Here is a 13983-nt window from a genome sequence, read left to right as displayed (position 1 = left end):
AGTCGTGACTATGATGCTTCTGTAGAACATGGAAACGGTAGGTCTGTGTGTGTGTTTGTTCCCTGATTTAAAAAAACAAGAATGATTGTGAGCGGGTGCGAGAGGGAGCCCGGGATCTTTCTATCATTCGCTTTTTTACATTTACACCGGCAGTTTGTCTGAGTAGTATCATTTACGGGAATGTTTAATTCTAATCCATGTTATAAAAATGTATATTCATACTCACCTGTTGAAATGATAAATCTCTTAACATTACATACCAAATATAGAAATCCAATGTACTATGTAGTTTCCTAAAGGGAACACCGCAACAGACACAAAGCCATTTGTACCATTTTCCAAGAGGTAAAAGCTATTTAAATCAGATTCTTTTAGTTCTACTTCTTCTACGTTTCGATCCCACAACAATGACACAATGACTTTACAGCTTTCATTTAAAAGAAGTAGTTGCACAGTTGAGGCGGTCTTTTTAGCTCTGGAGGCAGAGCGGGTTCTATGAATTAATTAATTTTTTTAGAAAAAATAAAACGTGCAGTGAAAATAGGATATTATATTTTTCTATCATGCAATATAAAACCCATATGAAAATCTAGAAAATACTATTATTTGCAAACACTCCTAGTACATTGGAGTGGGGACCCTAAAAGCATGCATGCCCTGTGAACTGTTTTAATGTGTAGCCCTGTTTCTACCCTGTGCAGCAGCTGGGCCCGGAAGTGACATGTTCCAAGTGCTCTCCTTCCGTTAAGGGCAGAGATGGGAGGCTGAGGTCAGAACTCATCCTATTGCTGCCTCCCTAACAGTGATTCCGTGGTTTGTGACCCAGAGACAACAGAGTGTGTTGCTAGTGCTTAACCAGATGTGGGGGTTGCCAGGTGAAGCCCACAACCACCAGCATTGATTTTAGGGGACCAACATTTAATTTACCTCAACAAACTTTGAACCAGAGCCTCGGAGAGGAAAAACACAGAAGGGAGAACGAGCGAGGAAGAGAAAAACAATGACAAAGAGAAAGTAAGGAAGAAAAGTAACTTGTACAAGTGAGATGTAGAGGCCGGGAGTGTCTGGTGGTGGATTAAAGAGGCTTGAGGCAGAATCAAGAGTTGCAGTCTTTGTATTTAGTATCCCAACCTTCCATGACTCCGGCCGAGCTTGTCTGAGGTAAAGTTTGAGCCCTGGCACTTATTCTTTTACAAGTTAAGCACTGGAGCCGGTGTGTGTTTGTAATAGACTTTCTGGCACCTAATGGGAACTAATGAATAATGTGTATTTTCTATTTCGGTACCCTTCCTCTAAAGGTGCTAACTCGTGTATAACTAATGAGCACAAGTGGGAGGCTAATGCACCCAACATGCAAGAAAGGTGTCAGAGGAGGTGTTTTGATAAATTATCTAATTGTTTTAGGGCCAGATGTAGGTAGCCAAATACCGGTCGGTAACGGCCGAATTCGGCCGTTACCGACCGGTATTTGGCTATTGAGATGTAGGGGCACGGAAACAGGGCAAATCGGTAATTTTACCGATTCGGTAAATATACCAGTCGGTAAATTTACCGACCGGTATATTTACCGATTCGGTAAAATTGATATGTAGGTGGGACTCTTCTGAGTCCCACAAGGCCTACAAAATCGGTATTTTACCATCAAATTCAATTTGATGGTAAAATACCGATTCAGGTGTGCATGCACATGTGTGCATACACACCTGTGCCATATGACAGGCAGACCTGCCCTTAGGGCAGGTATGCCTGCCACATGGCCCGAACCTTTTTTGGGGGTGCTAGAGGGTGTCAAAGTGACACCCCCTGCACCCTTGTCAAAATCTGTATTTACCGAATCGGTAAATACCGACCGGTAATGCCCCATTCATTCCTATGGGCTTCAAAGGAGCTAGGAATGAATGGAGCATTACCGGTCGGTATTTACCGATTCGGTAAATACAGATATTTACCGAATCGGTAAAAAACACATCTGGATGGACCTACATGTCCACCCTTCATATTTACCGATTCTTAATTACCGAATCGGTATAATTCGGTAATTAAGAATCGGTAAATATTTTTTACATACATCTGGCCCTTAATCTCTAATGTAACTTGTATGAGATACGCTGTTGAAGAGCATTCTATCGCCTGGTGATTACATGTCCACCATTCTTTGGCTGAGGGCCCGATGGGGGCTGCTGAATGATCCCGGGAAACAATGCAGCCCATTCCGGAAGTGCTTTTCCAGCTGGTTAATCTGATGACGGTTTAATTGGCGACATAGCCCTGTTTGCAAAGGTCAGTGTGAATTGTGATGTGCTTTGCGGCTACTATAGAGCAGCTGTTCACTTCTCCGCAACGATAGCTTGTTTTCGCAATATATTTTTTTTGCCGCTTTCCTGCATAAGATGTTGCTGTTTTGCGAGCACGTCTTGGTGAAAAAAGTTTTGTTTCTAAGCCATACTGCTCATCGAGGGGCGGCAATCTGAAGGATAGCCCTGGGTTCCACAAGCTCTAGCTACGCCCCTGGTCTGAACCCGGACAGGGATGGGTCCAAGATGTTGTTGTCTTCCAGGTGGCGGGCCAGTTGTATGTTGACGATTTTCTCGATGACCTTTGCCAGGAAAGGGAGCAGGGAGATGGGCTGGAAGTTTTTGAGGTCCTTGGGGTCTGCCTTGGGCTTCTTGAGGAGGGCGTTGATTTCGGCGTGTTTCCAGCGTTCCGGGAATGTCACTGTTTCGAAGGAGATGTTCATGACCTTCCGTAGTTGGGGTGCAATGGCTGCGTCTGCTTTGTTGAATACGTGGTGGGGGCACGGGTCTGACGGAGATCCTGAGTGAATGGAGTTCATGACCTTGCGTGTCTCGTCGTCATTGACGTTGGACCAGGAGGTGAGGCGGTTGGTGCTGGTGGTGTTCACAGGGGAGGTGGGGTCTGGCGTAGTCGGGGCGGTTGTGGTGTTGAAGCTGTCATGGATGTCAGCAATCTTGCGGTGGAAGAAGGTGGCTAGTGAGTTGCACAGTTCTTGTGAGGGCGGTATGTCGTTGGCGCTGGGGTTGGAGAGTTCCTTTACGATGCTGAAGAGCTCTTTGCTGTCGTGTGCGTTGTTATCCAGGCAGTCTTTGAAAGGAGGATCTCTTGGCTGATCTGATGAGGTGGTGATGTCTGCGGGTGGCGTCCTTGTGGGCTGCGTGGTTGTCTGAGTGCGTTTGTGGAGCTAAATCTCGCGACTTATGCCAAGTGCATTTGATAATTATGGTAACGCGTCTTAATACCGGAGCACGCACTAAGCGTCTCACGACTTATGGCAAGCACGCTTGAAAATTATGGTAACGCGTCTTCATCCTCGTCGCCAAAATGTTGTAAATAATTTAAGTAGGTAGCAAGACACATCTTCAGGTTATTAAGATGGATGTATTAAGTTACATAGAATAAAACAGCAGAGCAGTAAACCTCACAGCTGACCAGACCATCATCTGCCAAGGCTGGAATCTTCACACACAAGATGGAACACTCTTAGGTAGTATGGGAGGTAGAGAAGGTAGGGACACTAAGAAAGGGCTACAGACACCAAGTAGTCATATTGAATGAAGTATACATATACAACAATAAGACATGACTGAGTCACTTTGAATCACCTCAGCATTTCAATCCCTAATAAGAAAACTCTAGAACAAGAGTTCTAGCAGGTAAAGTCGTCCAGAAAATGAGACCTACGCTGACCCCTTCGACTTCAATGCAATCCTGATTTTAGGTGGCCGGGGTGCCACCGGGCCATTTATTTACTGGCATGACCAGCATTGTACTGTTGCAGTCAGTACAAAAATGAGGAAGTTCATATAAAGCAGGTATTTGCCCCGTTATCTGTACATCCTTTAAAGAGTAAATATAAGAAGAAACCCCTTACAGATGTGCCCCAGAGCTGTCTTAATGAGGGGGGTGACTTAAACACCGACACCAGGTACATGAGAGCCGCAGAGTGATCCCGCTTTGTCCCGCATTACATTGAGTACCGGCTCCAATGGTACGAGTGCCGGTGAGTTTTCCCGCATTACCAGCATCTCATCGAGCCCGAGAGAAGCGAGGGGGAAACCCGTGAACTTTAACAACTTGACTAGAGGGCCAATCGCCCGGTGGGCCGATGGAATAAGCTTTCATTTTACATCTGATGGGAGATTATTTTTAAATTAGTTTGATTATCGTCTCTGTGCGTATTTATTGTGTGACTACAGAGAGACACTCCGATCGCACTCCAGAGGAGGGTCACAGCCATTCACATCTGCGTCATCATGAGCAGGGCCAGTTCTAGGGTTTTTGGGGCCCTGGGCAGAAAGGGAATGCGCGAGCCCCCTCTACATTGTATAGACCTGATACATTTAGGGCTGTTTGCATCTGTATAGATGCCCCTGGTGCTGAGCCCCTCCCTCTCAGCCACCTACAAGCAGCTCTTACCAGCTCAAGGGCTGAAGGTGTGAGGGTGGCTGGTCTCCAGAGAGGGGTAATACTGCCAGGAGCTAAACAGCAGGGCAATAGCCATCCCGCTGTGCCCCTGCGTGGGTGGGGGGTGGGGGCCTGATTGAGGGACAAACTTGAGGGATGTGTCTTCTTGAAACTGGGACTTGCCCCCCCCCTCCACTCGGGTCCCCCTTCCTACACCATAGCAGTGAGGCCAGGGAGGGGGCCCCCTAAAGTGGCACCTTTCATGCCATCTGTCGCCTTGGTGCGGGGCCCCAAGCTGGACGGCTGACTGTGGGGACCTGGGCAGCGCCCACACTGCTCATGCCTAGCGCCAGCCCTGATCATGACACAGGCTTCTAAGCACTAACAGAGCTGAGGAAAGAGAAGGCAGAAAATATGTTTTTTTTTGTAGTTTTATATAACGCGAAATCGCCCAGAGGGAGCGCTTTACACGGGCAGCAGGTCCATTACACAAGGACACCTTCATACTGTGGACATTAAATGATTTGCCCAGAATCACATGATGTTGAGCTGATGCTGGGACTCCAAGCTTGTCCCCAGTTCTAAAGTCGGCAGCTCTGGCCATAACATATCCTCTCCTGAGCCAATAACAGCGAGGGCTTCTATGCACTTTTAGAGACAGAGTACAGGCCGTGCTCACCAAAGCAACAGAAACAAAGGGAGCAGAAACAAACAAATGCGGAGGGTGGTGAAACCCCTGGTCAGACTCTTCACTGGTCTGCAACCATCGCACACAAGAACTCCCTCCGACTCACCACTACCAGCACACCCGACTCCTCGACCCCCACGGACCATTTCCCGATCCAGACCAACCCAAGCACAACCCTACGTGGCCCCCTCGCCTACAGACCTCCCGGACCTCGCATCAAGTTTACCACATCCATCACTGACCTCATCGAACCCCACGCCTTCGCCTCCATGGACTACCTTCTGCTCGGAGACCTGAACTTCAACCTCAACAACCTCAGCGACCCCCAACTACGCCGCTCTCCTGGACAACCTCGCCAACATCGGACTGAAGCAGTTCATCACCACCCCCACACACAAGGCAGGACACACCCTTGACGCCATCTTCGCAGGAGGAAACGACATCCACTTCAACCACACCACGCATCCCATCTGGACAGACCACCACTGCGTCCACTTCTCCTTATCCAAACCCACCAAGAAACATCCTTTACAACGCAACTTTTACCACGCAGTGCCTTTACGACGCAACTATTACAACGCATAGCGCTGGGGGGCGCTCTAGGATAGGGATTAGATTTAATTTACTATCGAACACCTTCCCTACTATCCACGGGGACTGGAGTTGGAATAGTAAATTAAACTATTCACTATCCAGCGCCCCTAAGCACTATGCGTTGTAAAGGCATGCGTGGTAAAAGCATGCGTTGTAATGTCATACATCCACACACACAAACCACCCTCCAGGCTATGAAATAAGTAGAACTAACCGCATCTCGGGCAGAGGTGGGGGCCTAGCATTCATCTATAAGGATGTACACAGGTGCCGTTCCTCACCATCTATGCTCGAGGGCTGTGAAAGCATGGCCTTCTCAATAGAGTTTACGCCCACCTGCACTTTCACCGGTCTGCTGATCTATCGTCCCCCAGGAGCCCTAAAACAATTTGTTCCTAAGCTTATTGATCTGGTCGCAAACTCTGTTTTGGTTTTAGCGGATTTTACCGTGCTGGGTGATTTTAATATACATCTAGATGACTTATCTAACTCTACAGCTAGTGATCTTCTATCTAGCCTCCAGGTGATTGACCTTAGTCAAATAGGCCTCCTCCCGACACATGATAAAGGACATCTTTTAGACCCAGTCTTTAGTAATCTAGATAACTTGAGCACTGGGACTCCTATCCCACTTCCTTGGACGGATCACTACTTAATCCCACTACTCTGGGTCACGAAGACTGGTCTGCCAGACCAGAGTCAAACTACGTCTTGGGGTAAGAAATGGTCCAGACTTCCCGTGCTGGAATGGAAGACAGCTCTTGAGGCCTCAAAACCCCTAAAGGGAACCACCATTAATGAGGCAAATAACAACTTTAATAGCTGGATACAGGAATCCCTTGATATAATTCTCCCCAAAACTCCCATTTCAACTAAAAACAGGAAAAATATTGCCCCATGGTTCTCTTCCAAATTAAGAATGTTGAAACAATCCTGCCAAAAACTAGAACGAAGCTGGAGACAGGCCCCCTTACAACATAGGAAGGATGATTATAGGAAGGCTATTAGGCGGTACAAAACCGAGATTAAAACTGCACAAGCCCATTTCTACGAGACTAAAATCAGCTCAGCTGATAATTCTCCAAAATAAATTTTTCGAATAGCAAAATCCCTCATTACCCCTCCTCAAAAGCCTCTACAGAGGGAAGGAGCATTGACACGCTGTAACAACTTAGCGGCTTCTTTCCATCAGAAAATCCAAGCTATCTATACAGCTTTCCCCCTTAATCCTCTTCACCCCGTAGAAACTGAGATAGGTGGCTCTGTTCCTTTGCTGGAACAATTTCATCTTCTAGACAGTGACACGTTAGATCTGGTAATTTCAAAGGTGTCCTCGGGCTCCCCATTGGACCCTGCCCCACCTCAACATCTTATTACGATCATTGACTCCGTTGGCACAACAATCCTCGATGTCTTGAACTGTTCCATTAGTTCTAGCACAGTCCCTTCCCACTGGAAATGTGCGATGGTTGGGGCTCTCTTGAAGAAGCCAAGTCTGGATCAATCCAATCTATCTAATTACCGCCCAATTTCCCTTCTGCCCGGGCTAAGCAAATTGTTTGAAAAACATATTAACAACATTTTGGTCAATCATTTAGAATCCAACAATCTGCTTGATACTTCACAAACAGGCTTCCGCCCCCAACATGGGACAGAAACCGCGCTGCTGATGGTAACAGAAGAGGCAAGGAAGCTGGTGGATGAGGGAGGAGTGGCTGACATCATCCTTTTGAACCTCAGTGCCGCGTTCGACACGGTCAATCATACCATCTTGACCCACCGACTCAAGAGTATCGGAGTGTCCGGCGCCGCACTGGCATGGTTTTCATCCATCCTCAGTGACCGCTGCTTTCAGGTCTTTGAGGGAGGTGTGGCGTCCTCTAGATTATCCCTGAGCTGCGGGGTCCCGCAGGGCTCGGCTCTGAGCCCGACGCTCTTTAATATCGGGTTCCCAGGCAGATCCTTGTCCCCCTGACGCTTTCAAACTGGCTATGCCAGGAATTGAAGAGGAGGTATCGAATCTCTTGAACTCCTCTCTAGCATTAGGAAAGGTTCCTAATGCCTTCAAGGAAGCAAGGTTGATCCCTCTGCTGAAAAAGCCTGGGGCAGATGTGAAATGCCTAAAGAATTTTAGGCCTATCTCCCAGATCCCTTTCCTGGCCAAGGTGTTGGAACAGCACGTTTTGGCCGCCCTTTCGGACCATCTAGAAGGGAATGGCCTGCTGGAATCTAACCAATCAGGGTTCCGTGCAAACCACAGCACGGAATTGGTCATGCTGTCCATCATAGATGAGCTTCGAACTAGGGCAGATAAGAGGATACCCGGCGCCCTGGTGCTGTTAGACCTCTCCGCGGCGTTTGACACCGTCAGTCACAAACAACTGTTGACGCGGATGAGAGACTTCGGCATCCGGGGCACAGCCCATGCCTGGTTTGCTTCTTTTTTACAAGGGAGAATACAAAGAGTTCAGTTGGGAGAACTACTCTCCACGGCATCACCAATCTCTTGTGGAGTGCCACAGGGGTCGGCTTTGTCGCCCTTGTTATTTAATATATACCTTCAACCACTGATTGGACTCCTGAATCAGATGGATTGTCAGGTATATAATTACGCTGATGACACCCAAATCATTATCCAAATGGATGATGGGGCACCAGCTAATCTGCAAGCCATCTTGAAGCAGACAGCTAACTGGATGTCACTGAATTCTTTAAAAATCAATCCGGAGAAAACGGAAGTTCTACCTGTTCCCATCGCCGGCAACCCATGGCATGATGGATTCTGGCCGAGGGAACTTGGACCGCCCCCGGAGCCGGCAGTGGCTGTAAAAAGCCTTGGCATTTATGTGGATGATAAGCTCTCCATGCGGAAACAGGTCACCACGGTGGTAGGAACTTGTGTTGGCATGTTGCGTCAACTTAGGAAGATCGCGCCATTACTGTCCCATTCTACCCTGCGAAGGGCGGTCTCTGCTATGATCCTGGCAAGACTGGATTATGGTAACTCGCTTTATTTGGGCCTACCTCAAAAACTTTTGGATAAACTGCAGTTGGTGATGAATGATGCCGCCAGGCTCATTCACAAGAAACCCAGGAGCACGCATGTGTCCCCACTCATGCGTGAGTTACATTGGCTCCCAATAAGGCAGAGGGTGCTCTTTAAAGGGTTATGTATTGCACATAAATCCCTTTATGGTAAGGCACCTAGTTACATCAAGACTCGCCTGACCCCATATACACCGTCCAGGGTGTTAAGATCTGCCGAAGCAACTATGCTCACGCAACCCCGGTTCAGATTGGCGACGGTGGGCGGTCGTGCCATTTCCAACACCCTTCCAGGGGTCTGGAACAGTCTACCGGTGAACCTGCGCAAAGAACCCAATTTGCTGACCTTTCGGAAGAAGCTGAAGACGGTTCTGTTCCAGAAAGCTTGGGGAGGGCTATAAATCGCCTGTAGTGTTCCTTTTGGTTCCTGGGGTGTTTACTGGACAAGCGCTTAGAGACCCCTGGGTTATATAGCGCTATATAAATCGAAATAAATAAATAAATAAATAAATAAATATCTACATGAGGCCTCTGGCAGGGGTCGTCCACCCATTTGGTATTAAGATCGTCAGCTCTGCAGATGATACCCAGCTAGTGGTGTCTCTACACCACGATGAGGGTTCATCTAGCACCCTGGGCCCCTGCCTAGAGGCAGTGGCCAGATGGATGGAGCTCTCCTACCTTCGCCTTAACGAACACAAAACAGAGATTATGCTGTTGGGTAACTCATCCCCTGTTACCTCCGTCTCCCTGTGGCCGTCATGCCTGGGTCCCGCACCACCCCCAAAGCCACAGATAAAAAGCCTTGGTATGTGGCTTGACAGCTCCCTTAATTTTGCGTACCAAGCGACTGCACTTTCTTCAATCTGTTATGGATTGATGAGAATGCTTCGCAAATTGTTCCGCTCCTTCCCTTTCAGGCGAGAAGGGTCATGGTTCAGGCACTAATACTGTCCCGCCTGGATTATGGGAATATTTTGTATCTTAGATCTCCGCAGACCACAATAAATAAACTGCAAGTGATACAGAATTGTGCTGCACGGATGCTCCTTCAGACCCCACGATGGCAATCGGCAAGACCGGCACTGAGACAGCTGCACTGGTTACCGATCTCTGCCAGGGTACAGTTTAAAGCTTTGTGTCTGGCACATAAGGCTATCTGGAGGACTGGTCCACCTATCTTTCATCCGCTAATAACACCATATCTCCCGCCGAGAACTTTACATTCTAGCTCTCTATACCTGGCCACCATTAAGAAAATAAGGAAGGCGAGATGGGGTGAACGTTCCTTCTCATTCACTGCTGCAAAACTATGGAACTCCCTCCCCCAGGCTTTGCGGGGGAACACAAATCTGTTGGCCTTCCGTAAGCTTTTAAAAACCCACTTGTTTGGAATGCTTGCATAGCATCACGGACTGACTCCACTCTGCCCTTCTTTCTTCAGCGCTATGAGGCCTCCGGGTAGTTAGGCGCTATATAAATATTTTTCCATCCCATTTTCCATTCCATTCCATGCCCTCCATGCAGAGAACACCTCAACTCCACCCTCAACCACACCCCACCCTGCTACGACCGACACTAACACTGCAGCCCGCAAACTCTACAGATGAATCACCAACTGCACAGACAAGCTCGCCCACCTCCGGAACTCCAACAAACAGCCCCCACAAAAGCCACCTGGTACACCACTGACCTCCAAGATTCCAGACGCTCCTGCAGACAAATCGAGAAAATCTGGAGAAACAGCAAAAACCTGGAATCACAGACCAACTACAAGAACGCCATGACAGAATAACACCAAGCATCAGATCCACCAAAAGGTACTTCATCCAGAACAAGATTCTCACCAACTCCAACAACCCGGAGGAACTCTTAAGCATCATACAGGAATTCCCCAAACCCCCCAGCGAAACCTCAGATGTCACGCCCTCCCAAGACCTCTGCAACAAACTCGGCTCCTACTTCCATCTCAAGATCAAGTCCCTCTACGACAATTTCAACTAACAGTCTCTACACGCTGATACCTCAGCCACCTCAAGCCAGCCTATCATCTCCACCTGGACCCCGGTCACTACAGAAGACCCCGCCACGACCATGAAGAGCATTCACTCAGGGGCCCCCACAGACCCATGCTCGCCACACATCTTCCACAGAGCCACCTCAGCCATCACACCCAAACTACAACGGATCATCAACACCACCTTCAAATCCGGCACATTCCCCGATGACTGGAAATGCGTAGAAATCAAACCCCTCCTCAAGAAGCCCTCCGCTGACCCGACGGACCTCAAAAACTACAGACCCATCTCTCTCCTCCCCTTCGCAGTGAAAGTAACAGAGAAAACCACCAACACCCAGCTCACCAATTTCATCAAAGCAAACCATATCCTCGACACCTCCCAATCCGGATTCCGCAGCAACCACAGCACCGGGATCACTGTCCTAGCCGCCACAGACAACATCTGCATGCTCTCTGACTAGGGCCACACAGCAGCCCTCATCCTACTTGACCTTTTCGCTGCCTTTGACACCATCGCCAACAGAACACTCAACGCCGCCAGACTCCACGATGCCGGCATTCAAGGGACTGCCCTCGGCTGGTTGAGCTCGGCTAGTGGTACTAGACTAGGTTCTGGCGCCACAAAGGAATATTCACCTTTCTTAATTCAAAATCAATGTTTTATCAGATTACGGTGCTACAAGGAGAAGAGAACCACTTTCCCTCTTCTAGTTTGGCAAGCGCCACAAAATTGCTTAATGCTCCTTAGCACACGTTTGGTATTGAGGTTACAACAATATACACGTGTTTCCACCATGCATCATTCATACAGTCGTAAAGAAATTCAGTTCCTTGTATTCAGGGTTGTTGGTGTGGTTTATTCCTGGAGACGTCACAGCCGACACGTGTTTTGTCGTTGAGGGAATGTAACCCACGACTTTCTCAAGGCTATTCTCCGAAATATTGTTGTTCTTTTGTTGAGGTGATAATTCCAACCCTCAGTGGGGTTCAGCTCGGGGACTTTAATCGTGGTTAGCACATTCATAGTAACCGGAGTATCGGTTATTAGTTCAGGCAGCTTCCTGCCGTAGAGTTCGGGTGTAGAGTTTTGTCCCCGCTGCAGTAACTTTCGTGCCCTCGGCAGGATCCGCTCCTTCCTCACCGGTCGTACCCAGAGAATCAGACTTTCGCCCTTCCTCTCTGAAACCCACAGAGATCAGCTGCGTAGTACTCCAAGGATCGTCACTCTGCCCCACGCTCTTCAACATCTACATGGCCCCCCTTGCCGCATCGTCAGATAACACGCACTCAACATATTCTCCTGCGCTGACGAAACCCAGCTCATCCTCTTCCTCACAAAGGATGCCAACACCACCAGACTCAGCTTCCAGGAAGGAATTAAAGACATCGCTTCCTGGGTGAGCAACAGCTGCCTGAAGCTCAACTAGGAGAAGACAGAGGTCCTCATCCACGGACCCACCCCCTCTGCATGGGACAACACCTGGTGGCCCACTGCCCTCGGACACCCCCACTCCGACAGACCATGCACACAACCTCAGCATCATACTCGACTCATCCCTCAGCATGACCAGACAGGTCAACGAAGTCTCCTCTGCGTGCCTCAACACCCTCGGCAAGACCTTCAAATGGATCCTCCCCGAGTCCAGAAAGACCGTCACCCTCGCACTCATAACCATCAGACTGGATTATGGGAATGCCCTCTAGGCCAGAATCAACAAGTCCCTACTCCGAAACTCCAGATCAATCAGAACACCGCCGCCAGACTCGCCCTTGGCATCCCGTGACAGGACCACATCACCCAGCACCTACGAGACCTCCACTGGCTCCCCGTCGAAAAGAGAGTGACCTTCAAGCTACTCACCCACGCCTACAAATCCCACTACAAAATCGGATCCCAGTACCTCAACGATAGAGTCTCCATCTACGCACCCGAGAGAACCCTCGTCCCTACTGACCTCGCCTTGGCCATTCCTCGCAACCGCAGAGCCAGAACGGGTGGAAGAGCCTACTCGTACATTGCAGCGAAAATCTGGAACGACCTCCCACTCAGCATCATACTTTCCCCTACTCTGAATACCTTCAGGAAGAGCCTAAAGACTGGCTCTTTGGGTAAGATGTAGTCTCGCGATGCTGCACGACTCCCCACCCTCCTCCCTCCCCTTGAGACCCTCAAGGGTGAGTAGCGCGCTTTACAAATCACTGATTCTATAGCAGGACCGGAGGCTTCTGATTATGCTTTCTCATTTCTTTACTGCAAAACACAGCAGCCAATGAAAGTAAAACCACAACAGTAAAAAACATCAATACCCATGAGGCTTTGAACCACGCCTCCTTATCACAGCCAATCACTGCATTATCAAGTATACAAAGTAGAGAGACACTAATCTGTCCTCCTCTTTCTTTGCTGCTCCGCAGCCCAGATAAGTGCCTCCCTACTCTGTATACTGGTTTTAAACTGATATGTGCATTGCTTGAATTTATTATAAAATCGTTGATTTCATATCGTTATTTGCTGTATATCATTGTGGCTACCTGTGTTGTATTGCGGGGTTGGTGCTGCCTCTTAGCGCGCTGCGCGATCATTGCACATCGGGTCCGGAGCAAGACCTCTGAGCCCGCTCCGCTCTCCGCTGCTTCTACCTGTATCAGCGCGCGTTGCACTGTAGGCTTCCCGTGTGTCTCCTCCGGCTGCCGGCACCGCCGATCAGCTGTGATCGCTGTCCGCGAGCCAGAGAAGTTTGGCCCCCACCTCTGGGAGAGGAGCGCACGTCGGGGCCTTCGCGGGCACCCAGCATGCATCTCCAGGGTTCGCGCGCGCAGCCCCAGGAAAGTGCCGAACATCTACGCGCCACCCTGGGCAGAATAGAGGTTACCGCAGCAGGCCTGGAGCCAAAGTGGGCCTTTTCTCTCTGTCTGAGGCAGCGTTTTCGATCGGACGATCAGCAGGCATTTGGAAGACATTAACCCTTGACTGAACATGGCCTCTGTGAGCCATAATTTTTGGTGACCCATCTGCTGGCTGCAGAGAGGGTCTCTTCCCTCCATTAGTCCTAGAGTGGAACTTACTGACTGTGAGTGACTTTAGTATTGTGATTTTGTTGGCTCCTGCGCCCGGCACTACTCCCTACCGACGCCCTTTTCCAGGGCTGTTAATTGAGCTTCCCACTGGGGAATTGGATTAGAATTTATTCTATTTTGAGGATGGCAGTAATTG

The sequence above is a fragment of the Lissotriton helveticus genome, chromosome 5_1, assembly GCF_964261635.1.
Source record: "Lissotriton helveticus chromosome 5_1, aLisHel1.1, whole genome shotgun sequence".
NCBI classification, from domain to species: Eukaryota; Metazoa; Chordata; class Amphibia; order Caudata; family Salamandridae; genus Lissotriton; species Lissotriton helveticus.
Note: the sequence above shows the minus strand (reverse complement) of the source record.